This window comes from Populus alba, chromosome 8 (genome assembly GCF_005239225.2).
Source record: "Populus alba chromosome 8, ASM523922v2, whole genome shotgun sequence".
Classification (NCBI taxonomy): domain Eukaryota; kingdom Viridiplantae; phylum Streptophyta; class Magnoliopsida; order Malpighiales; family Salicaceae; genus Populus; species Populus alba.
Window position 1 is genome coordinate 4,166,280 of NC_133291.1, and position 16,701 is coordinate 4,182,980.

The 16,701-nt window shown below is 38.9% G+C and overlaps 1 long non-coding RNA gene across 1 annotated transcript; it reads right to left on the reverse strand.

Annotated features, from left to right (window-relative positions):
- Positions 1–14,625: 14,625 nt before the first annotated feature.
- On the reverse strand, positions 14,626–16,163 carry LOC118061019 (uncharacterized). The gene is made up of 2 exons (XR_004689523.2): positions 15,706–16,163; positions 14,626–15,213 (listed from the first exon to the last, which is right to left on the reverse strand). It is a non-coding gene; the product is annotated as an uncharacterized lncRNA (long non-coding RNA).
- Positions 16,164–16,701: the final 538 nt, after the last annotated feature.

Sequence of the window (16,701 nt, forward strand, 5' to 3'; positions counted from 1 at the left end):
AGTAGGGTGCGTTAAGGGTGCTAATACCTTCCCTAATCACAACCAGTCCCTTACCCGTGAATTTCTGATGAGACCAGTACACCCGAGTTTCCTAGTAGCCCTTGGTTAAATACTAGGTGGCGACCCCAAAGAACCAAATCAGCAAAACATGAACGAAAAATCGCTAGCCGATGCCGCGCGGAGATTTTTTGACGTGCGACAAGTGGTAGTGATCTCTCCCAAGTCCACGTGGTGGTAGAGAATCTTGGAGCCACTGGAGTCATCCCCAATGAAGGAGGATGAGGCCATCTCATGACGACAGGCGGAGACACCTCAGACAGAAGGTGTGAGGACCATGATATGAGTCCATGTTCAAACCGTCTCATGACAACAGACAGAGACACCTCAGATAGAAGGTGTGAGGACCATGATATGAGTCCATGTTCAGACCGTCTCATGATGACAGGCGAAGACACCTCAGGAGAAGGTGTGAGGACCATGGAATGAGTCCAAGATCAAACCGTCTCATGACGACGAGCGGAGACACCTCAGATGGATGGTGTGAGGGCCATAATATGAGCCCAGATTCAGACCGTCGCATAACGACGAGCGGAGACACCTCAAATGGAAGGTGTGAGGGCCGTGATAGGAGCCCCATTTTAGACCGTCGCATGACGACGAGCGGAGACACCTCAAGAGAAGGTGTGTGGGTCGTAAATAAGCCCAGTTCAGAATGCCCCAGAGCCAATGTGATGGCTAGATATAAGTGGACAAGTGTATAGCCAAATAAAGTGGCTATGATGAGTATGGAGACAAATGCAGGATTGACTTTCATGGATATTGCCCCCATGCTAAAGATCAATGAGCTAGAAGACATTTGCCTTGGACAATAAGTGGATGACTTGTGGAGCATTAAGACGCGACTACTATGAAGAAGCAGAGGGCATGTGCAAGTTCTGGGAACAGGTTGACTTTTGTCAAGGTGGTGAGCTCGGTGAAGGCATTGTAATACTTAGAGTATGAAGATAGATATGGATCAACCTTTAATGGGTTGCTCCCATGGTTAAAGGTGGATAGCTACCCGGACTCTTGAGACTAAGAGTGAGAGACTCATGGAGAAGTAAGGCGTGGTTCCTAAGGAGGAATAGAGGGCAGACGCAACTCCTGGATGAGTAGACTCTTGGAAGAGTGGTGAGCTTGTGATCACATTGAAATACTCAATGACTGTCGCACTTGGAAATATCCATTTGAGGGGGTGTTGTAAGCCTTGGTTTGAGGCTTGATAAATCATTCCAGACCGAGCATGGTTGATACACTCGAAGGGGAATGTTGTGTCCCAGATAAAAGCGTTAACACTCTTCAGATGAGATGTGACAAACCATCTGGTTGAAGTGATCCTTTGAAGTGAGCAAAGGGGTGTTTGGGTAACTCTGGTGATTGAAAGGTTTGGCGAGTACCTGTAAACTTGGCCAAAAACGCTCTCGAAATGGTAAGCTTGGAAAAGCTGCAGGATGCAGGCATGTGCTGAAGAAGCAAGAAGACAATTGCCCACATAAATGGAAAAGGGGGTGATTGTTAGGATTGTTGCCATTAATGTGCAGCAATCATCAATGGACGGCACCGTCCATTGACAAATGCAGCAGCTGGAGCTGGAGCTGCACCAACCATGTGCAAACCACCATTGTCAAAGAAAGAAGGCTATAAACAGTGGGAAATAAATAGGCCAGCCTTTGAGAGTCAAAGAGGGTTGCTGGTGCAGCCACCATTGTTGACGAAAGAGCAAGAGAAGCTGCCATGGATGCCTATATATAGAGGCATACGTTAGAGAGCAAAATGAGAAGGAAAGTGTAGCCAAAGATGTGAGAAATATAGGAGAGAGTGGGCTGTCAAGGGCAGCCAGCAGTAGCTGCCAATGCATCACTGAGAAGAGAGAAATAGAGTGAGGTTTGGAGTTGCCAAAGAGGGGATGATTCCTCCTCCTCTATTGTTGTAAATCTTGTTCTCTCCCTATATAATCAAATGGCTTCTCCCGTGGATGTAGGCGGGTTTCCGAACCACGTTAAATATTGTGTCAGTGTGCTTCCTCTCCTATGAGCAAATATCAGTTCATCACCGGTCGGAATCCCCTACAGAAAGCCATAGGAACCTCTTGGATGATGATCTGATGCTTGTCCATTCTCATCAATTATAGACTGACCTTCACAAATAATTTCGAACAAAGCATCATTTTCCCCACGTTTATTTGTGATACGCAAAATTGTTGTATCCTGGTTTGGAAGGATTATGTTGTTTGTGCTGACAATAGTTTCTAGAATCTTGCTTAGTTCATCAATTATGTATCTAATTTCCTCATTTGATTTCATAATGTCTCCAAACTCTTCTCTCCTCACTGACTCATCAACTCGTGCAATATCAACACTGAATATGCAATGAACAGGCTTGTGATGACTGTCAGTTACATCCATGCAAGCATCGTACCTATACAATAGATAGCAAGTTATAGATATGAGTGTGTGGGCGAACGCGGCCAGGCATGTACTTTTCCCTAAAGTGATATTATTTCCCTATGATGCAAGGAGTTCAAATTAAGCTAATCTCTTATTATTCCATCGAGACCATGGCGTTTCGAGTCATGAACAAGACACCACACGGGCTACCTGTAACTGAAGAGCGGTTGAGGGCAATTTTCATGGAGTCCGATATCAACAAGGACGGTCTTCTCAGCAAGAAAGAGCTAAAGCAAGCCTTCGGTCGTCTGGTTGCCTTGATCCCTGCCTTTAGAGCCTACCGTGGGCTGCACCATGCCGATGCCAACCACGATGGGGTTGTAGACAAGGACGAGCTCGATGAGCTCATCAAATATGCTAATCGTCTTGGGTACAAGGTTACTTAGAGCTTTAAAATGTAATTAAGCAAGGTTGTGCCGCTGTGCATGCGATGTGTGGTTTGTCGTGGCGTCAATTGGGAAAAAATAAGTAAGTAAAACTTATTTTCTTGTCTTTTTTCGAAGAGATGGTTCTCCCTGTATGTGATCAAAGATCAATCCAATAGCAGGATGGGTTTTTATTACTGTATGGAGCTCCAGCCCTTTTACCTTTGCAAGAAGTAAACTACAAGCCCATTGAAATTGATCGACGCATCATTTATTACTTGTATATCAAAACGCGTGGGATTTTAACGGTATATTTGTTACTATGTAAAATTTTGTTTTTTTGTTTCTAGTTTGATCCTCAAATTTTGTTTTTAGACAATCAAAACCTATTTAAGAAGTAATTGATTTCAAATTCTTATGAAAAGGTGGGAGTGGTAGAGGGGGGACCGAAATGAAAAAACAAGGCAAACATAGATGACATGCCATAAGTTTTAAAAACATTCACTTTGATCCTCCAACTTAAACAATCATGCAAATTATACAATTGTGGTCGCTCAAAATTGTTCCAATTTCATTTTAGTACATAGGTTTATTTTTGTTTTTTTTCCCTGATTGAGAGAGGAGAAATAGAGGGGTTGATGGATTCTAGCAGTAAAGAGAGAAACTTATCATTGACACCGATTTAGGCCACCAAAAAAAGGATTTTTGTATCAAATTATTTCATTTGATGCAAGTAGTTCATACTTCATATTAGATATTTTTATAACTTAAAAGTTCATGAAAAAATAAATCTGAGCTTAGATTGATTTTTTTGTTTCGGGTTGAGTTTGGTTTTTAGAGCAATTTTTTGGGTTTTTTTGGACAAACCAAGTTTCATCCTTAGACATTACAATGTCAATTTAGGAAGTGCCTTAATCATTATATCAAGAGGTTGTACAACGGTTGAACAATAATGCAACTTGACAAGTAAATTCTTTTTAGCTTCTCTTATGGAGTGAAATTTTACATTGATGTGCTTGGTTCCTACCATGTTGAGCTAGATTTTGAGCAATGGCAATGGCTGACTTGTTGTCACAGTAAAGCCTAGTTGGTGAGCTTTGTTATTAGCTTAAATCAGCAAGCAATTTATTTAACCATATTGTTTGATTTGCAGTAGCTGCTAAGGAGATATACTTAGCAACTACAGTAGATTGTGCCACAACTTCTTGCATTCCGGCAATTGGTGTCTGAACCAATTGTAAATATATAACAAAAAAGTGTTGTTTATATCATCAACACTTCCTGCCCAATCAATGTCAGCACAGTCATCCAGTTTAACTCCTTTTGTCTTTAAATACTAAATGCCAAGATTTATTGTATCTTTGACATACTTCAGCACCCTGTTAGCAACTTCTATATGAACATTGTTAAGAGAACCTGTGAATCTTGAAAGCAAATCAGCTAGAAACATTAATTTAGGTCTAGTTTAACTTCTATATGAACATTGCTAAGAGAACTCGTGAATTTTAAAAGCAAATCAGCTAGAAACATCAAGTCAGGTCTGGTTAATGTCAAGTATAGCAAGCTACCTACCAAGCTTCTATGCAGAGGGTTCCTCAAGTTTCTCACCATTCTTTTTTGAAATATTCTCATCTTGTGCCAGCAAAGTTGCTACTTTTTTATTTTTTGGTATTATTCTAGATTGAATTTATTGAAAATATCAATTATATATTTTTTATGTGAAATGAAGATACCCGAACTGCATTGATATATTTCATTCCAAGAAAGTAGTTCATTGAACCCACAACCTGAATATCATAAACAACAAGGGAAAAAAAAACAAAAACAGATTCTTAATATTTCAACAAATCAAGATGTTGTGAAGCCATATAGTCTGGAAATCAAATCATTGACAACTTAACAAAGCCATTACGTGGAAGCATAGCTGGCTACGGACACAAGGATGGATTTAAGAATTTTGAAAAACAAGGTCTCGAATTCTTGCAGATCCTAAGTAACATGGAGCAGATCCTAAGTAACTACATCACTGGATAATAAATTAAGCAACAATTAGATAACACCGTAGCTCCAGCAGGACAATTGTTGCCTTTGGCTTTGCAACCCCACAAGGATGATCCTTTAGCATCAAGAGCGCCGCCAACAATTGAGACACCGCTAACACGTTTAAAGCTACAGATTCACCGAGTCTATTTCTGCAGCCTCTATCCCAAGCGGGTTGCAACCCATGTCTAATAGCTTGCAGCTCCCCTGAGAGATTTGAACCACCACCAGAGAAGCCCGAAAACCCCACCAGCCAAGAGCCATTAACGTTACCAGGATTTCCAAGTCAGCTGCCATCCGCATTCAATTTATCATAACCCTATCTAGGACGTGCTCAGCATACATGGGTATGTGGTTTAACTGATTTAGTTTGCCCTCCTCAGAACTTCTCGAACTCCTCACTGGACAAAATGATTTTTCGGATCACCCAATCGTCACCAGCATATCTGTGGAAGCAATCGATATATACGTTGTTCTATATAGTTTTTGTAAGCTAATTGTTATTGTTTTATAGCATGAAAAATAATTCTACATAATTCTACTTGTTACTAAATCAAGATATACATCGCGTCAACAAGCCACGCCGAGAATTAGTCTCCTGACTCGGAAGGGGCCGGAGGAAACCTTGTTGTTCAGCAAAAGATATGGAATAAGATTATTTTTCTCAATCCATAAAAATATAACATGGGATTATCAAAAGTAAAAAGAAGAAGAAGAAATCTTGTTTTCTAGTGTTTTTTAGAATAAGGGGACTTCCTCTTCTTTCTTCGAATAGAATAATTAACTTGAACCTGGGAGCACTACAGCCCCATCGGTTATGCATCATTTATTCAAGAATAGTGGCAATTGATCTCTTTCCGTAGAGACTTAGAGATACATCAATTTTCACTAACAAATAAAGACGGGATAGAGGGAAATGAACAAACTATCAAAATATTCATGGAGGAAGTGGCGGTGACGACGTTAATTGGCTATGGTGAATGTTTGGTGGCAGCGCGCGCGATGGACGGGGAGAAAGAGTACTGAGCTTTAGATCTTGACTTGAGACTTTTAAGAATAAGATTCCTATTAGAAATAGATAACATGTATACTTTAGATTTCCTACTATAAAACTGATTCTATAGGATGATAAACTGCAGGACAGTAATTGATTCCTAATCTATTAGAATAACTATAAGTGCTTTTGTAGAAGTATGTGATGTCATTAATAATACAATTCCTTCCAGCAAGTTCTATTCTCTCTTTTCAATTTAAATGGTGTCAAAGCTAAGGCTGAGATCCTAAATCCACAAACCTTGGCATCTTTTCTTTTGCACTTTCCTCTCCATTGTCTTTTATGGATTCTTCAAAAACAAATATCTCGAGTTCCTATTTCACTCATCATTCCAATCATCCAGGATTAATCCTGATTTCAAAACCATTAAATGAAAACAATTATTCTACTTGGAAAAGAGCCATGACTTGGCCTTAAATTCCAAGAATAAATTAGGGTTTGTCAATGGCTCAATCAAAGCTCCCTCAGAAGCAATTAATCATGAAGAATATACAGCATGGTCTCGGTGCAACGATATGATTCATTCCTGGATTATCAACACTCTTAGCCTAGAAATCTTAGACACTGTCATCTACTATTCAACCGCCCATGAAGTATGGGAAGATCTTCATGAACGATTCTCCTAAAGCAATGCACCTCATATATCTTTGAAATTCAGCGAGACATTGCTTGCCTCCGACAAGAACAACTCTCAGTCTCTACATATTACACAAAATTGAAAGGGCTGTGGGATGAACTATCTTCCTATAATGACACAATACAAGGAACACAACAAGAACAACAAAAATTGATGCAATTTTTAATGGGATTGAATGATTCTTACAGTGGCATTCGCGGACAGATCTTGCTAAAGAATCCCCTCCCTTCAATTAGTCAAGCATACTCCTCAATCTCACAAGAAGAGAAATAGTGTCTCCTAAGCTCAACGCTTACTGGTGATTGTTCTGGTAGTAGCGCTGCCATGGCAGTTCGACACAGCAACAGTAGAAAAACTAGCAATTTTAGTGCAGGAACAGGGAGACCTGAGTGATTTCTGAGCTCACTCTGATTTCAAACTGAGAGTCTATTCTGACTCAGATTGGCAGGCTGCCCATTAACTAGGAGATCTACCACAGGGTACTGCATGTTCCTTGTCCCTTCATTGATATCTTGGAGATCAAAACAACATAAAACTGTTTCACTCTCCTCAGCAGAAGCAGAGTATCATGCCATGACAGGAGCATGTTGTGAGTTGACATGGCTCCGATGACTTTTGAGGGATTTAGGACTTTTGCATCATGAACCAAAGTTATTATATTGTGATAATAAGGTTGCATTGCATATTGCAGCCAACCCACTTTTTCTGAGCGCACTAGACATATCGAGATGGATTGCCACTATATTTAAGGTCCAAGACGGTTCTGTAATAACAAGACATGTAAACTTTGAGCATCAATTGGCAGACATCTTTACCAAGCCCTTGGGGAAAGAAACTTTTGTTCCTATGGTCTACAAGTTGAGAGGTGCAGGATATCCACTTTCCAACTTGAAGGAAAGTGTTAAGAATAAGAATCCTATTAGAAATAGATAACCTGTATACTTTTGGTTTTCTACTGTAAAATTGATTCTATAGGATGATAAACTGCAAGACAATAATTGATTCCTTATCTATTGGAATGATTGTAAGTGCTTTTGTATAAATATGTGATGTGATCAAGAATACAATTCATTCCACCAAATTCTATTCTCTCTTTTCAATTTACAGTGACCGCAGCACTTGCAAGATTCGGTGGCAAATCTGTGGCAAATGTAAGTTCAAGAAAAAAGAGAGAAAATTCGGTCAAAAATAACGCAAAGGGTATTGAATTGATTGATTACTCGTGTGTGTGTGTGTGTGTGTGTGTGTGTTCCAAGACTTGTAGCGTGAAAACATCTCTTACGTTCAAATTAAGCTAATCTGTTGTTATTCCATCGGGACAATGGGGTTTACAAGCGCTCTGTTGAGTTTATGTCTCAAAAGCTGTTGATGAAGAAGTTGCTGACAAAGAAGTTGCTGATGAAGAAACAGCTGATGTGGAATTCGTGGAAGCTGTCATTAGTTTTAGTTTGAATAAAACACTAGCTATTTGAATTAGTCAAATTCTGTTAGGATTGATATAATCCTTTTATTTGAATGTTATCCTTTGATTTCTGTTACGTAACAGCAGGAGATAATGTTGCTGTTGCTTCCCTTTAAAGCTTTCTATTGTTCAATGTTTTCATTATGCTGCAATATCAATAAAACAGTGCATTTCAGCAGAAGTTGTTCTTCATTCTTTTCTCTATTTTCATTTGTTAAATCCAACAAATTGGTATCAGAGCCCATTTTTTTTTTGAGAGATCTGTGAGACTGAGAGAGCCTAAACACTTACCCTAAACACTTACCATTCTTCTAAAAAACCAATCAAAACAAAATGAATTCAGAAGCCCCGGGAAATTTAATGGCACCACCAGTATTCGATGGAACAAACTATCAAGTTTGGGCTGTTCGCATGGAAGCTTTTCTTGATGCAAATGATCAGTGGGAAGCTGTTGAAAACACATATGAGGTTCCTCTTTTGCTTGACAATCCAACTATAGCTCAAATGAAAAATCATAAGGAGAGTAAGCAAAAGAAATCAAAGGCAAAAGCTAGTCTTTTTGCAGCTGTCTCGTCTTCAATCTTCACTAGAATCATGACTCTGAAGACAGCAAATGAGATATGGAACTTTCTCAAAAGGGAATATGAAGGGAATGAACGAGTGAAGGGCATGCAAGTTTTAAATCTCATTAGAGAATTTGAGATGCAAAGAATGAATGAATCAGAAACAATCAAAGTTTACTCTGACAGACTTCTTGATATTGTAAACAAAGTAAGACTTCTTGGTACTGAATTTACTGATTCTAGAATTGTTCAGAAAATTCTTGTTACAGTTCCTGAAAAGTTTGAAGCTACAATATCATCAATAGAAAACTCAAAGGATGTATCAAGTATCACTTTGGCAGAGTTACTGAATGCATTGCAGGCTCAAGAACAAAGAAGGATGATGAGGCAAGCAGGTTCTGTGGAAGGTGCATTTTTTGCAAAATCACAGAACAACATACAACAAAGAAACAGAAATTACAGCAGCAGCAATACAACATTTCCTCTGTGTTCTTACTGCAAAAAATCCAACCATCCACAGAGTAGATGTTGGTGGAGGCCGGATATAAAATGTCACAGATGTGGACAGCTAGGACACATTGGAAGGGTATGCAAATCTCAACAACAACAGCAGCAACAAGAAGAAGTCAAAACTGTTGCTGAACAACCTGAAGATGAACAACTTTTTGTAGCATCATGTTTTGTTGCTAATAACTCAACAGAAAGTTGGCTGATAGACAGTGGATGTACCAGCCACATGACCTATGATAAAGAGCTTTTCAAAAGGCTTGACAGAACAGTTATTTCCAAAGTAAGAATTGGAAATGGGGCATATCTTGCAGTAAAGGGTAAAGGAACCGTGGCAATCAAAGGCAACACAGGTTTAAAATTAATTTCTGATGTCTTATATGTTCCTGAAATTAATCAAAATCTTTTTAGTGTTGGTCAGCTGCTTGAGAAGGGATATAAGGTGCTGTTTGAAGACAAGTTTTGCTTGATTACTGATGCACAAAACAAGGAAGTATTTAAAATTCAGATGCAAAGTAAAAGCTTTGCCTTGAATTTTACAGAAGAAGAACAAGCAGCAGTACATGAAGAAGATAGCAGTACAATGCTTTGGCATAGAAGATTGGGGCACTTTCATCATGCAGCTATACTCTTTATGAAAAGCAACAATCTGGTGAAAGGGCTACCTGACTTAGAAGAAGATCTTCCATTGTGTGCAGCCTGTCAGTATGGGAAGCAGACAAGACTTCCATTCCCACGCAACAAAAGCTGGAGAGCTACACAGAAACTACAACTAGTGCACACTGATGTGGGAGGACCTCTGAAAATATCATCATTAAACGGCAGTAAGTATTACATTACTTTCATTGATGATCATACAAGAATGTGCTGGATTTATTTCATGAAGTATAAATCTGAGGTTGCTGATATATTCTGGAAGTTCAAAGCATGGGTGGAAAAACAAAGCACACACAAAATGCAGGTGATCAGATCAGATAATGGAACAGAATATACCTCAGAAAAATTCAACAAATTCTGTGAAAAGGAAGGCATTGAACATCAGCTGACAGCACCATATACTCCTCAGCAAAATGGGGTTGTTGAGAGAAAAAACAGAACACTTATGGAGATGACAAGATGTCTATTACATGACAAAGGTTTGCCAAAGAATCTATGGGCTGAGGCAGCAAATACAGCAGTGTTTCTTCTGAACAGATTGCCAACAAAAGCTCTGCAACAGAAGACTCCATTTGAGGCATGGTATGGCTATAAACCAAAGTTGCAAAATTTAAAAACTTTCGGTTGTCTTTGTTTCTCTTACATTCCACAGGTCAAAAGAGACAAACTTGATAAGAAGGCAGAACCTGGAATCTTTGTAGGCTACAGCTTAGTATCCAAAGCCTACAGGATTTATCTTCCACAAGACAACAAAGTGATTGTTAGCCGAAACATCCAATTTTTTGAGTCAGAAAGCTGGAACTGGGAGAAAAATAAGCTTGAATTTCAAGAGGAGAATGCTGATGTTGATGATGCTGATGTTAATGATGAACCTGTTACAAAGATCAGAATGCTCTCTGATATCTATCAGAGTTGCAATGTGGCACTAATTGAACCTGCAGGATATGAAGAAGCTGCTGCAGATCAACACTGGATGGCTGCAATGAAGGAGGAGCTTATGATGATTGAGAAGAATCAGACTTGGTTGCTTGTAAACAGACCTGCACATAAAAAGGCAATAGGAGTTAAATGGGTTTATAGAACCAAGTTCAATGCTGACGGTTCTATAAATAAACACAAAGCAAGACTTGTTGTCAAGGGATATGCTCAGATGTTTGGGGTAGATTTTTCTGAAACTTTTGCTCCTGTTGCTAGACTTGATACTATAAGAATGCTGCTTGCACTTGCTGCTCAACATGGCTGGACTATACATCAAATGGATGTCAAATCTGCTTTTCTAAATGGATATTTGGAGGAGGAAATATTTGTGGAGCAGCCTGAAGGTTTTGCTGTTCAAGGAGAAGAGGAGAAAGTATATTTGCTGAAAAAGGCCCTCTATGGTTTAAAGCAAGCACCAAGGGCTTGGTACAGCAGGATTGATGCTCATTTGCTAGACTTAGGCTTTACAAAAAGTCTAAGTGAATTTACACTTTATCTCAGAAAATTCAATGATGAATTGCTTGTGGTTTCTCTTTATGTGGATGACTTACTTGTGACAGGAAGTAACAGGAATCAGATTGATGTGTTCAAAAGAGAAATGAAGAAAGCATTTGAAATGACTGACTTGGGGAAGATGACTTTCTTTCTCGGCATGGAAGTCCAGCAAAAGCAGAATGAGATCTTCATATGTCAACAAAAATATGCTAAAGAGATTTTAAAGAAGTTCAACATGGAAGAGTGCAGATCAACAGCAACTCCAATGAATCAAAAGGAAAAGTTTTGCAAAGAAGATGGAGCTGCAAAGATTGATGAAACAATCTATAGGACCTTAATAGGATGCTTGATGTATCTTACTGCAACAAGACCCGACATTATGAATGCTACAAGTATCCTTTCAAGGTATATGCATTGTGCAAGTGAGATTCATTTTCAGGCAGCAAAAAGAATTGTCAGATATATTAAGGGAACAATTGACTATGGATTGAAGTTTTGTCAAGTCAAAAATTCTGTTCTCCATGGCTATTCTGACAGTGATTGGGCCAATTGTGTTGATGATATGAGAAGCACTTCAGGTTACTGTTTTGGTTTTGGTTCTGCCATTTTTTCATGGAGTTCAAAGAAGCAAGAAGTTATTGCTCAATCCACAGCTGAGGCAGAGTATGTTGCTGCCACTGCTGCTGTGAATCAGGCTATTTGGGTTAGAAAGTTAATGAGTGATCTGCAGATGGAGCAAAAGGAAAGCACACAAATCCTTGTAGACAATCAAGCTGCAATTGCAATTGCAAAAAATCCTGTGTTCCATGGTAAAACGAAGCATTTCAAACTGAAACTCTATTTCCTAAGAGAAGTTCAAAGAGAAGGTGAAATACAGCTGGTTTATTGCAAAACAGAAAATCAAAATGCTGACATTCTGACCAAGCCGCTTCCTCAAGCTAAGTTTGAATTCTTTAGGCAAAGACTTGGAGTCTGCAGCTTCAGAGCCAAAGAGGAGTGTTGAGTTTATGTCTCAAAAGCTGTTGATGAAGAAGTTGCTGACAAAGAAGTTGCTGATGAAGAAACAGCTGATGTGGAATTCGTGGAAGCTGTCATTAGTTTTAGTTTGAATAAAACACTAGCTATTTGAATTAGTCAAATTCTGTTAGGATTGATATAATCCTTTTATTTGAATGTTATCCTTTGATTTCTGTTACGTAACAGCAGGAGATAATGTTGCTGTTGCTTCCCTTTAAAGCTTTCTATTGTTCAATGTTTTCATTATGCTGCAATATCAATAAAACAGTGCATTTCAGCAGAAGTTGTTCTTCATTCTTTTCTCTATTTTCATTTGTTAAATCCAACACGCTCAGCTTGTAAAAGCAATGGAAGCATTAACAATGACCAGTGCCATGATTTGTTAGGGTCCTGAACTTCTGAATAAGCATGTTGGAGAAACTGAACTTGCAGTTCGGACATTGTTTTGTCGTGCAAGAACATGCTTGTCATGCATTTTTTATTTATTTATTAATTTAGATGTTCGTGTCAGTTTGCGCGCGCCTTAACTAATCCCATGGATCTTGAAGTTAACGACCATGTAAACCTCTAGTATCTATCATATTAGCAATTAGAGGATTCAAACCCGAAACCATATAGAAAATAAATCTTTTGGCTCCAAACTTTTACTACTAAATCCTTTATTATATGCTTGCCATGCACAATCTTCTTTGATGAGGTTTGTGGCTCCCATGTCGTTGTATTCATTAGTTTCCAGTTACTTAATTTGATATGATGGATATATGTACTGGAAAGATAGAAGACTGAAATATTTGGCATTTTCCTTACTCTAGTGAACTCTGAATTTTGTGTACATTGGAAATTCCAAAGTACTCCATGTTTGTATCGTTCTTTCCTCTTTGATCTATTTGACTTTAATTTGTGAGATTCAAATTTAATGACCTCTAAAGTACTCACAGTGGGTTTTCTGGCTGATGAGGCGTTCTGAACATTGCATGTGCTCTTCTGGGTAATCTGAGATCCATTAAGTTTGTTGTACTTCGCAAGTGATTCATTTTGTTTTATGGAGGTGGATGCTTTGACGACAACTCGTGGAAAAGAAGGGGGGTGGGTTGTCGAGCGGGTTTTAAACAAGGTCAATAACCTGCAATAACATTTCCTGAATGGAAACATGCGTCTTTCTCCCCTCTCCTCACCATTTCTCTCATTGAAGCTTGTGTTTCTGGTGGCAGGCCTGAGGTGATGGAAAGGCTTTCAATAACCTTAACTTCTTTAAGACTTATTTCTTATAAAGTATGTTTTTTATATCTTTAAGAATTATGTATGATCTCTATGGTTTTTTTTTTTTTTTTTTTGAAACTCATTACAATTTTCTTACGCCGGGACCTTTGCTTTCAATAACCTTAACCTCCTCATTAGCTGAGTTCAAAGCTTCGGACTCGTCTTCACTTATCTCCTCTAATTAACTAATTGTCAGTCTTAAGCTTGCATCTCTCCCATAGGTTTAGACATGAACAGGAATAGGGAAATATATAGAAGTGTATCTGTGGTCCAAAATAAAAGGATCAAAGATAAGCGAAGATCAGAACATATCCGTAAAGCAGAGCATTTTGTATATGGAATATTGCATGGAGATAAGTCGGTGTGTATATGGACTGCACTATTGAACTGATTGATTGATTACTCGAGCCATATATATATATATATGCCTTGCTTTCAATCTAAACTGCAACAATCGTAGCGTGAAAACATCTCTTACGTTCAAATTAAGCTAATCTCTTATTATTCCATCGGGAGCATGGGTATTGATGTCAAGAACATAACACCACGCGGGCTACCCGTTTCTCGGCTAACTGAAGAGCAGTTGAGGGCAATTTTCATGGAGTCCGATATCAATAAGGACGGTCTTCTCAGCAAGAAAGAGCTAAAGCAAGCCTTCGGTCGTCTGGGTGCCTTGATCCCTGCCTTTAGAGCCTACCGTGGGCTGCACCATGCCGATGCCAACCACGATGGGGTTGTAGACAAGGACGAGCTCGATGAACTCATCAAATATGCTTATCGTCTTGGGTACAAGGTTACTTAGAGCTTTAAAATGTAATTAAGCAAGGTTGTGCCGCTGTGCATGCGATGTGTGGCTTGCCGTGGCGTCAACCGGGGAAAATATAAATAAATAAAACTTATTTTCTGTGTCTTTTTTCGAAGAGATGGTTCTACCTGTATGTGATCAAAGATCAATCCAATAGCAGGATGGGTATTTTATTATTATATGGAGCTCCAGCCCTTTTACCATTGCAAGAAGTAAACTACAGGCCCATTGAGATTGATCCACGCATCATTTATTCAAGAACGATGCCTCGTATTGATCTTTTTCAATTCAGAACTAAATTAAAACGAAGAAAAATGCATATATTCAGACTCGCCTCAAAAACTGAAGACATACAAAAAATTAGCATTGGATCAACCTGAAAGAAAAACTATTTACAAGCGCTCAACTTGTAAAAGCAATGAAAGCAAGAAGGCTTGTGTTATTTACACGAAGATGATTGTAAAGAATGGAGAAGGGAGAACAACTCGTCGGGGCTTTGCCATTCAACAACTGTAAATGATTTCCATTTATGGACTCCGCAAGTTACGCAGGTGGCTGACCACATCATAGGAACTGCTAAGATGTTGGTAATCAGCCCGGTGAAGAAGATTTCCTTGGACTTGGTCCGAGCCATTCGGTCCTGGGTCAAGTTGTGCTGTTTGCGATGAACAGCAGTGGCGCACACGTATCCGGTGGTTTCTTGTCTCATTTGTGTTGCAAGTTCCACGACCTTTCACCACCAATATAGCTTCCTTGTCTCTGGTGTCTTCACACCATGAATTTTGAGGGACACCATCAAGAAAAACTTCTAAAGTGGGGAAATCTTCAAGATGAATTGACACCTCGGCAATATGGCCTGGTTTAATTATACCAGCTGCTGGAGTGACCTGATTCAAATTGCACAAATTTTGAAATGCACAAAGCGGTACTCTTGATCAACTATAATAGGTGTGTATAAGGGCGTGCTTATCAAGTGAAATCAAATGGTCATTACTGCTGTGTGTGCAAGCAATTGGATTTATCTTTACCGCACCACCCCTTATTTTCTCTGGCACTGTTCAATACCAGTCCATTATAAACAAGTTAGACTCAAATTCAATGTTGAGGAGGACAAGCTCCTCTTTTGAGCCTCATAGGCAGGTTTGGTTTATGATAGCACGGAATGGTACAAAGGAATCCATCCAGCCGATCCCAATTAGTTTGGGGTCAAGGCTCTGTTGTTCATAAAAGAGTCCGACATTTTTACAGTCCCATATTTATTTTGAAAGATCAAGATCAAGATCAATATGATCTGGTATCAAGCAAAATGGCCCAAATAATGGGTAAAAGGAACAATTAAGGTTATTAGAGTATATTTTTCTGTGATGCAGGGAACTTACCTCAAGCCATTGCGGAAAGCCATAGGAACCTCTTGGATGATGATCTGATGCTTGTCCATTCTCATCAATTATAGACTGACCTTCACAAATAATTTCGAACAAAGCATCATTTTCCCCACGTTTATTTGTGATACGCAAAATTGTTGTATCCTGGTTTGGAAGGATTATGTTGTTTGTGCTGACAATAGTTTCTGGAATCTTGCTTAGTTCATCAATTATGTATCTAATTTCATCATGTCTCCAAACTCTTGTCTCCTCACTGCATATTGTAGCCAACCCAGTCTTTCATGAGCGCACTAGACATATCAAGATCGATTGCCACTATATTTAAGATCCAAGATGGTTCTGTAATAATAAAACATGTAAACTCTGAGCATCAATTGACAGATATCTTTACCAAGCTCTTGGGAAAGAAATTTTTGTTCCTATGGTCTACAAGTTGGGAGTGCAGGATATCTACTCTCCAACTTGAAGAAAAGTGTTAAGAATAAGAATCCTATTAGAAATAGATAACTTGTATACCTAGGTTTTCTACTGTAAAACTAATTCTGTAGGATGATAAACTGCAGGACAATAATTGATTCCTTATCTATCTGAATAACTATAAGTGCTTTTGTATAAATATGTGATGTGATCAAGAATACAATTCATTTCAAGCAAATTCTATTCCCTCTTTTCAATTTAAAGTGACCGCAGCACTTGCAAGATTCGGTGGCAAATCTGTGGCAAATGTAAGTTCAAGAAAAAAGAGAGAAAATTCGGTCAAAAATAACGCAAAGGGTATTGAATTGATTGATTACTCGTGTGTGTGTGTTCCAAGAATTGTAGCGTGAAAACATCTCTTACGTTCAAATTAAGCTAATCTGTTATTATTCCATCGGGACCATGGGGTTTGACGTCAAGAAACATAAATCACACAAGCAGATGTCACCCAAGATGGGGTTGTAGACAAGGATGAGTTGGATGATCTCATCAAATATGCTTATCAACTTGGGT